This window comes from Glycine max, chromosome 4 (assembly GCF_000004515.6).
Source record: "Glycine max cultivar Williams 82 chromosome 4, Glycine_max_v4.0, whole genome shotgun sequence".
Lineage (NCBI taxonomy): Eukaryota > Viridiplantae > Streptophyta > Magnoliopsida > Fabales > Fabaceae > Glycine > Glycine max.
Genome location: NC_016091.4, coordinates 25884050 through 25894200, shown reverse-complemented (window position 1 = coordinate 25894200; position 10151 = coordinate 25884050). Strand labels below are relative to the sequence as shown.

The window sequence follows — 10151 nt, the reverse complement described above, 5'->3', positions numbered from 1 at the left end:
AAAAGGCACATTGTTAATGATTTCAACAAACGCAACCACACATTTATTGTAATAGAGACCTAAGCCCCACTTAAAACTACCAGACCACCTAGAAGGTGATGTAAGCTCCATTGGAGCTTGTAGGCCTAGGATCTTCTTCATCAATGGATTCCTTTGCTTCTTGGAAGATGAATGGCAGCAAAATGGAGAAGGAAGAGAGAGAATAGATGCCACTTCAAGGAGAAGGTGAGTCTAAAAGAAGCTCACCACCATAGGAGGCCATGGATAAGAGCTTGGAGGAAGAAGGAGATGAATGAAGGGAGAGGAAGAGAAGAGCACAAAATTTTATGCTCTAAAAGAACTCTGAAATATGAAGTTTAATTTTCAAATGATCAAAGTTGAAAAAATACACACACATGACCTCTATTTATAGCCTAAGTGTCACACAAAATTGAAGGGAAATTTGAATTTCAATTCAAATTTCACTTGAATTTGTGGAGCCAAATTTTGGAGCCAAAATTTCACTAATTATGATTAGTGAATTTCAGTTATGGTTCAGCCCACTAATCCAAGATCAATTCCAAGATTCTCCACTAAGTGTGCTTAGGTGTCATGAGACATGTAAAGCATGAAGGACATGCACAAAGTGTGACTATATGATGTGGCAATGAGGTGTAGTAAGCAAATGCTCACCTCCCCCTCTAAAATTTAATTGGATTGGGCTTCTACCAATTCAATTAAATTTATTTCCCAGCACACACATCAAATATTCACTTAGTGCATGTGAAATTACAAAATTACCCCAAATACAAAAACTAGTCTAGGTGCCCTAAAATACAAGGGCTGAAAAATCCTATATTTCTAGGGTACCCTACCTACATTATGGAGCCCTAAATACAAGGAACAAATATAATGACATCCTAATCTAATATGTACAAAGATAATTGGACCCAACCTTGACCCATGGGCTCATAAATCTACCCTAAGGTTCATGAGAACCCAAGGGTCTTCTTTAGCAGCTCTAGCCCAATCCTCTTGGAGCCTCTTGCTCATGGCTCTAGTGACTGGTCCCTTCCTAGGGAGGATTGCATCATCCCCTCCCCCTTGAAGAGGATTTGACATCAAATCTGTTAGTTCCTCCTCCTCAATATCAGCTCCACCTGCAAAAGGAATTAAGTCAAAAATGTTAAAAGTGGTGCTGACTCCATACTCTTCTGGGAGGTCCAACCTATAGGCATTGTTATTGATCCTCTCAAAAACCTAGAAAGGTCCATCCCCTTTAGGGCTAAGCTTGGATTTCCTTTTAGTAGGGAATCTATCCTTCCTAAGATGGAGCCAAACCCAATCACCCTCATTAAGAATTAGCTCTTTTCTTCCTCTATTGCCTTTAGTTGAATACACCTTTGTTTGGTTCTCTATTTGGTTCTTAACCCTCTCATGAAACTTCTTTGCAAACTCTAACCTAGATTCCCTTTATTTATGTATAAAAGAAATGTCCAGTGGAAGGGGAATGAGGTCTAATGGTGTTAGGGGATTGAACCTATAGACAACCTCAAAAAGGGATTGCTTGGTGGTTCTATGAACCCCCCTGTTGTAGGCAAATTCTACATGAGGAAGATACTCATCCCAGGACTTATGGTTGTCTTTCAGAAGAGCCCTTAAAATGGTGGATAAAGACCTATTCACTACCTCGGTTTGCCCATCAGTTTGTGGATGACAAGTGGTAGAGAAAAAAAGTTTAGTTCCTAGCTTAGCCCATAAGGTTTTCCAAAAGTGGCTAAGGAACATAGCATCTCTATCTGACACAATGGTCCTAGGCAAACCATGAAGCATCATCCACCATGTGGCAGGGTATAAAGTGTGCCATCTTGCTAAACCTATCCACCACCACAATGATAGAGTCTATACCTCTTTGGGTTCTAGGAAGCCCAAGGACAAAGTCCATACTAATGTCTACCCAAGGTGCAGATGGGATGGGTAAGGGTGTGTATAGCCCATGAGGCATCACCCTAGACTTGGCTTGTAAACAAGCCACACACCTAGTGTAATGCTTATGTGTTGGATCGAGTGGCCTCAGAATAATTAAGAAGGGGGGGGGGGTTGAATTAATTATTCCTAAACCTTTACTAATTAAAAATTTACTCTTCTAAGGCTTTTACTATGTTGTTAAGTGAATAAGGAGTAGAAGAGAAACTTAACCAAAAGTAAAAGTGGAAATTAAAATGCACAGCGAAAAGTAAAAGAGTAGGGAAGAAGGAGACAAACACACAAGAGTTTTTATACTGGTTCGGCAACAACCCGTGCCTACATCCAGTCCCCAAGCGACCTGCGGTCCTTGAGATTTCTTTTCAACCTTGTAAAAATCCTTTTACAAGCAAAGATCCACAAGCGATGTACCCTCCCTTGTTCTCTTTGAACCTAGTGGATGTACCCTCTACTAGAATTGATCCACAAGAGATGTACCCTCTCTTGTTCTCAGTCAACAATCCAAGTAGATGTACCCTCTACTTGTACCACAAAGGATGTACCCTCCAATGTGTTAAGACAAAGATCTCAGGCGGTTAAACCTTTGATACTTTGTGAATAGGGATACAAAAGAATTCTCAGGCGGTTAGTCTTTTGAAAATTTTTGTATAAGGGAAAAGGAAGAATCAAAAGAATTCTCAGACTGTGTCATTTTGAATTCTTTGACAAGGGAGAAGGGAGACACAAAAGAATTCAAGCGGTTAGTTCTTTGTTCTTTTGGAAAAGGGAGAAGAGAGACACAAAAAGAATACAGGCGGTGAGTCCTTGGTGAATTCATTTTGGAAAATGGAGAAGAGAATGAAAAGGATGAATAACACAAGTTTTCAAGGTTTAGAAAACCAGAAAACTTTGGAAAGCTTTTGGCACAAAAAAGATGAAGAAGTTCAAAGAGATTCAAGGCTTGTAAAAGATTGTATTGGATTGATTAGATTGTCTTAAAATGCAAAACAAAGCCTTGCTTTTATAGACTCTTCATGTCTGGTCAAGAGGACCATTTAGAAGAGTTATGACTTTTAGAAAAACTTGAAACCAATTTGAAAAAGTCAAAAACCATTTGAAGAGTTACATCTTTTGATTTATTCAGAAACAATCACTGGTAATCGATTACCAAATCAGTGTAATCGATTACACAAAGCTTTTATGTGAAAGAATGTGACTCTTCACATTTGAATTTGAATTTCAACGTTCAAAGGCACTGGTAATCAATTACCAAAACATTGTAATCGATTATAGCCTTTTTGAAATCAATTGGAACGTTGTAAATTCATTTGAAAACTTTTTCAAATTCATTTTGCTACTGGTAATCGATTACAATACTCTGGTAATCGATTACCAGAGAGTAAAAACTCTTTGGTAAACATGTTTTTAGAAAAATCCATGTGCTACTCAGTTTTTGAAAAAAGCTTTTCATAGTTATCTTGATTAAGTCTTCTCTTGATTCTTGAATCTTGAATCTTGATTAAGTCTTCTCTTGATTCTTGAATCTTGAGTCTTGGTTCTTGAAATCAATTTTCCTCTTGAATCTTGAAGTGTTCTTGATTCTATCTTGAACATCTTGAACTCATTCTTTGATTGACCTTTGAGCTTTTTGTCAACACCTTTGTTATCGTCAAAACATCTTTGAATCAATCTTGATTCATCATGAAGCTTTGCTTCTACATTATGGACATCTTTCTTCATATAGGGCCAATAAAAATTTTCTTTAAGTAAAGAAAGGGTCTTGTCTATCCCAAAGTGGCCCATGAGCCCACCCTCATGGCTCTTTTTCACAAGTAATTTCCTAATGGATCCTTGGGGTATGCAAAGCTTTCCCTCTTTGAACAAATACCCCTCAGCCAAATAGAATCCATCTTGGGCCTTTTTCCCAAAACTCTCGTAAATGTGGGAGAAATGTTCATCTAAAGCATAGGTGGGGAAACAAGGTAATGTTCCCAAGTTTGGAGGGCTCTTATTAAGGCATAAAGATCTTTATCACAGGTGGGGTATTTGAGGGTGGCACTATGAAGTTTTTCACTAAAATAAGCAATAGGGTGCCCACCTTGTAACAATACAGCTCCAACTCCCACTCCAGAGACATCATACTCTAGCTCAAAAGTTTTAGAAATGTCAGGAAGAGCTAGAACAGGTGCCTTAGTAAGATTTTCTACGAGCAAAGCAAAGGCTTGCTCTTGATTTTTACCCCAGGTAAATGCCACATTTTTCTTCACCAACTTAGAGAAATTAAGAATGAACCTTCTATAGAAGCTTGCTAACCCATGGAAGCTCCTAAAATCTCCCACACTTTTTAGGGTGGGCCATTCTTGGATGGCCTTGATTTTCTCAAGGTCCACTTGGACCCCATTTCTACCAACTACAAATCCTAAGAAAACTATATTATCTACACAAGAGGTACACTTCTCTATATTTGCATAGAGGGTGTTTTTCCTAAGGACTGAAAGAACTTGCCTGAGATGTCCTAAGTGATCATCTAGGCTCCTACTGTACACTAAAATATCATCAAAATAAACAACTACAAATCTACCTAGGAAATCCCTTAAGACATGATGCATAAGCCTCATAAAGGTGCTTGGTGCATTAGTGAGCCCAAAAGGCATCACTAGCCATTCATACAAACCAAACTTGGTCCTGAAAGCGGTTTTCCACTCATCACCCTTTTTCATCCTGATTTGGTGATATCCATTTTTAAGATCAATTTTTGAAAAGATATTGGCACCATGCAACTCATCAAGCAAATCATCAAGTCTAGGAATGGGGTGTCTATACTTTACAATGATGTTGCTGATGGCCCTACAATCTATACACATTCTCCACATACCATCCATTTTGGGCACCAACAACACTGGCACAACACATGGGCTTAGGCTCTCTTGGAACCAGCCCTTATCCAACAATTCTTTAACCTGAGACTTTATCTCCTTAGTCTCCTGAGGGTTAGTCCTATAGGCTGGCCTATTAGGAAGGCTTGCTCCTGGGACTAAATCTATTTGGTGTTCTATTCCCCTTAAAGGAGGTAGCCCAGGGGGTATCTCTTTGGGAAATATATCACCAAATTCATATAAGAGTTATTGGACCTTTGGGGGTAAGTTCTCAAATGTAGGAATTGTGGCAGTGCTAAGGGATGTTTCCCTTGATAGGAGAAGGTAGAAAGATTGTTTAAGAAAGAGTGCTCTTTTAATATCACCTTTTGTTGCAAAATGATTTTCCTTCTTAACAATCTTCTTGGAGGAATCCTTTCCCTCTTTTTCCTTCCCCTTGGCCTTTGAAGACAAGGCCTTACTATGCTTCTTTTTCTTTTGTATTTATAGTTTTTCTTCCTCATCCCTCTTATCTTTCATAGTTAGTTGATCTTTGGCCACCTGTGAAGGTGTTTGAGGATGCAACATAAATTTAGTGCCAAGATGGGTGAGGGTAATTTCATTAGTTAGGCCATTGTAAATGATCTTCCTATCAAATTGCCAAGACCTTCCTAAAAGAATATGCCCTGCCTCCATGGGAACTATATCACAATTAACTTCATCCTTATATGTCCCAATGGAGAAAGGTACCTTCACTTGTTGGTTAACTATCATTTCCCCTTTCTCATTGAGCCATTGAAGTTTATAAGGTTTTGGGTGGGGAATGATGTTAACCTCTTGAGGCCTTCTATCCTTTTCTCTTCTTTGGGAGTGATGTTTAGTATGTGAACAATGGCGCCCTCTATAATAGTCACTAAGTTCTTCACTTAAACTCTTGCAAGAGTCATGACTACTATAGGAGGCATGTTTTTCTCTTTTCATTTCTTTCATTATTTTTCTTCTTTCTTCCTTTCTTATTTTCTCTCTTTCATCTTGACTTATTTCTTTCACTCTTTTTTTACCTTTTTCTTTTCTCTATTGTTTTCTATCCATAACTTAAGGGATCTCAACTCATCTAATATCTTATACAAGGGGTCCTTAGGAGTAGAACCCTCACCATTAACACTAGATAAAGAATGAAGACTCATGTTGGTTCCTAGGTTATGGTTCTTTCTTCTTGGGGGTTTGAAAACAAAAGGTAAAAGAAACTATGGTTGAAACTAGCCAAAATAAACACTAAAAGAGGTGTGAAAGATAAGGTAAAAACTAATTGGTAAAAGGCAAGCTATCTAGGCGGTTTGACAATGGAGGGTAAAGGAAATAAGCTACGAAAGTAAGCAAGAAACTAAAGTGCAAGAAATGCAAACTAGGCAGATCCTAAGAGTGTTTGGATGACCTCATTTAAGGTTCCCAACAAAACACTCACTATCCTAAGGGAAAATTTCCTAAAATTATTACACACAAATGAAAGTAGAGTGACCTATTGGAGGCTCCCAACTTACTTCAAATGAAAGGCTTTTTTGTTACAAAATTTGAAAGCAATGGAAGTAAGTAAATTGTCAATTACAAAATTACAAAAAGGTCCTCAAGTTTGGTGGTTGTTCTCTCTTTGGTGATTCACTCAATTTGGAGTGCTTCTTAGTCCAATAGCTCTTAAAGTGGTTTTCCCCTTGCTTCTTGACTCAAATTCTTCAAGGGATGACACCAATCCTCCTTTCCAATTCCCTATATGGCAACTCACAAATAAGGAAACAAAGAGACAAGAAATAACCAAAGACCAAAAAAATGAAATGAAAGCTAAACCAATAGAGTTTTAAAAAGACAAATTTTCAAGGATTATTCAACAATTAAAGCAATGAAAAGCACATAAAAGCAAGCTAGGATTCAAAGAGAAACTTAAAATGGCTCTAGAATAGAGTAAAAAAAACTAAAAAAAAGACTCAAGAAACCTCTAGTTTTGGAACTTGTATTCACAGTAATTTTCAATTGAAATTTCAGAACTAGGATTGGTATAAAATAGGCACCAATTATAGAACAAATTTTGAGCCAAAACAACAAGCACACTTCCCTTTCACATTTTTTTTTCCTGGACTCTGATTTTTATGCCAACTTGTATGATTTTTCTTATTTTTTCCTTTGATCCAAATTGCTTGGTTCTTTTTTTATAATTTTTTCTAGATGTCTATAAAATTCATTAAAAATTTCAGCTCAAAATTCGAAGTAACCAATTCCCAATAATTTATACAAGTTCGTATGTTCAAGCTGCAAGCACCAGCGATTTCAACCTAGAAATCAAGAGTAGTGTTTATGTTCCTTAAGGCATGGATAGTTATAGTTTTTGTTTGCTTATGCTCAATTATCTTTAATAACACAATTCAAGAGAGCTTAAGACTTATTTTGATTCACAAATCCAGCCACAACTCAGCACCACAACTCAACTTCATCATAGGCATCATGTAGGAAACTTAGAAAACAAAAAAAAAGTTCAACAACAAGACTACTTCTAGGAATTGATTTAGAACATGTTATGAACTAAGTAACATGCATGAATTAGACACAAAATTCAAAAGATAGGATAAGAATGACAAGAATACATGAACAAATGTATCTATAATTTAATCAACAAAAATAAAAATTCAACACAAACTTAGAACATAATGTGACAATTACTATGACTAAACATGACTCTAAGACAACATGGATTATCTTTCCTAGGACTCAACGTCCTTTGTTTCATAGGACTCAACATCCTTTGCTTTATGATTTCATGGGACTCAAAGTCGTCACCTTTATCTTTCATAGGACTCAAAGTCCTCACCTTTATCTTTCCTAGGACTCAAAGTACTCGCTTTTATCTTTCACAGGACTGAAAGTCCTCGCTTTTATCTTTGATAAGACTCAAAGTCCTCGCCTTTATCTTGCATAGGAATCAAATTCCTCTGTCTTTATGCTTTCATAGGACTCAAAGTCATCTGTCATTTACATTTCAAAGACTACAATGTCTTCAGTCATTTACATTCCAAAGACTTCAATGTCTTCAGTCATTTACATTTCAAAGATTACAATGTCTTTAGTCATTTACATTTCAAAGACTTCAATGTCTTTAGTCATTTACATTTCAAAGACTTCAATGTCTTCAGTCATTTACATTTGAAAGGCTTCAATGTCTTCCGTCTTTTACGTTTTTTAAGACTTCAACATCTTCTGTCTTTTATAAGACTTAATAGGACTCAATGTCCTTGTCTTTATCATGCATAAGACTTAATGTCCTTGTCTTTGTGCTTCATAAGACTCAACGTCCTCTGTTTCTACGCTTTAAAAAAAACATCAAATGACTTCTACTTTTATGCTCTATAGGACTTCAATGTCCTCTTTTTTTACATTTTTTAAAGACTTCAAGGTCCTCTGTTTGGTGTTATAGGACTTCAATGTCCTTTTGCTTTTTCGGTTTAATTTCTTTTGTTTTCTTTGGCGTCCGTTTTGGATAGCAAGGTCGCTCGAATGAAATTAGTGTCCTTATCTTTACTTCCCTTTTATTTCCAATAAAAGATAAGTAAAGAGAGGCAACTGTCATACCTTAATTTTGTCTAGGGACTATCATTTGTTGATCTTTTGATCCTTGCTAGTTGACTTATAGTGTTGAATGCCAGTTACAGTGCAAAGCAAGGAACCATTCGGTGTTTCGATCATGAAGACAAAAGATACCAAGAAAGGAGGGCAAAAGGGTTTTTTCCTTGTTTTTCCTAAGCCCCAGCTCGCCTAGGCCAACATTTGGCTCGCCTGGGCCACCAAATAACTTCAAGGCTAAGGGACTAGCTCACCTGGGCGAGCTCACTACTTCAGGGTTAAGTTTCAGCTCACCTGGGCGAGCTGTAACTGCCCCAAAGTGACCCTTTGCCTATAAATAGGCGTCCTAGGGGTGTTTTAAAGGGTTCAAAGGGTCAGAAGTGGAGAGAATTGAGAGAAGAGTGAAAGAAGAGGAAGAAAAGTCGAGGCGCTACCGAATCGCGACCGCGATCATTCCCTAGGTTGTTTTCTTGTTCTATGTTCTTCATGTGACCGTTGGTTAGTTTTTATTTTTGAGGATTGAATGTGATCTATGTACCCTTAGGGGTCCCCCTTGTTATTATGTGCATATTCATCTTCTCCATTTTTCATCAGTGATCTCGTCTTTCTTTGTAAAGTTCAATCTTAACCGATCACAAGTGTTGTAAAGTTGTCTTTAAAGAGATTGAAAGTTAATAAACAAAACTAAGATAAAACCAACTCATAACTAACTTCTTTTTATCAAATGTCACTTAAGATCGTTTCAAGGTCCAACGTCTTAACGATTATCTCCGCTTTTCAAAATTTTAAATATTATTTGAAGGTCCAATGCCTTGAACGACTTTGTTTTCGCAATTAAAATGAATCTTTCAAAAACATAAAAATCAATTTATCACACAAACATTCAGACTTAAAGAACTACGTAGGTTTGAATTCCTCATCGTAGCTGACTGAGTATTACGTAGGAATATAGGGCAACACCCTTTGTGACCCCTTTTTTTTATTTGATTTTAAGAAGGGAAAAAGTAAATTTATTTTGGAAGCTCATTTTGTACACTCATTTAAAGGTTGTCGTCCCTTGTGACAGGCGTGTGGGGTGCTAATACCTTCCCCATGCGTAAACAACTCTCGAACCCTTATTTTCAAAATTCGCATACCTCTTTGTCGCAACCTACCCTTCGGCAGGAGGGCGACGCGGGATTCATGGGTGCGCCTTCCAAGGGAGGAAGGCGCGCAGAGTCGCCACCAACGTTTATTCGAGGAAAACATTGGAAAAACCAGAACGTGTGGTTTATGAACTTTGAGTGTGAAAGGTTCGGGAGTTGTTTTTACGCACGAGGAAGGTATTAGCACCCCACGCGTCCGTCACAAGGGACGACAACCTTTAATCGAGTGTGCAAGACATGACTTCAAAACTACGTATTTTCCCCTTTTTATGTTTTTATGTATTTTCCCCTTTTTTATGTTTTTTAGCTTTTTATGGGGCTGTTGTATTTTTTATCTTTTTGTGGTCGACAAGGGTGTTTCCCTCACTCACACGTATTCCTCAATTGCGATGAGGAAATCAGACATATGTAGTTCTTTGAGAACTAAACGTTGGTTAAGTCATTTTTATCTTTTTTCGCAAGATTGATTTTAATTGAACAAAAGTCGTTTAAGGCGTTGGACTATTAAACGATCTTTTGATTCTTTTGAAAGGAGAGAAACGTTAAGGCATTGGACCATTAACGATCTCTTGTTTTTTTAAAGGGATGGTCGACAAAACCG

The 10151-nt window shown here is 37.4% G+C and overlaps 1 pseudogene; it reads left to right on the top strand.

The window, feature by feature from the left end:
- The first annotated feature begins 206 nt into the window (after positions 1–206).
- The window catches only part of LOC100819781 (probable translation initiation factor eIF-2B subunit delta), an 83044-nt pseudogene continuing 73099 nt past the window's right edge, over positions 207–10151 (top strand).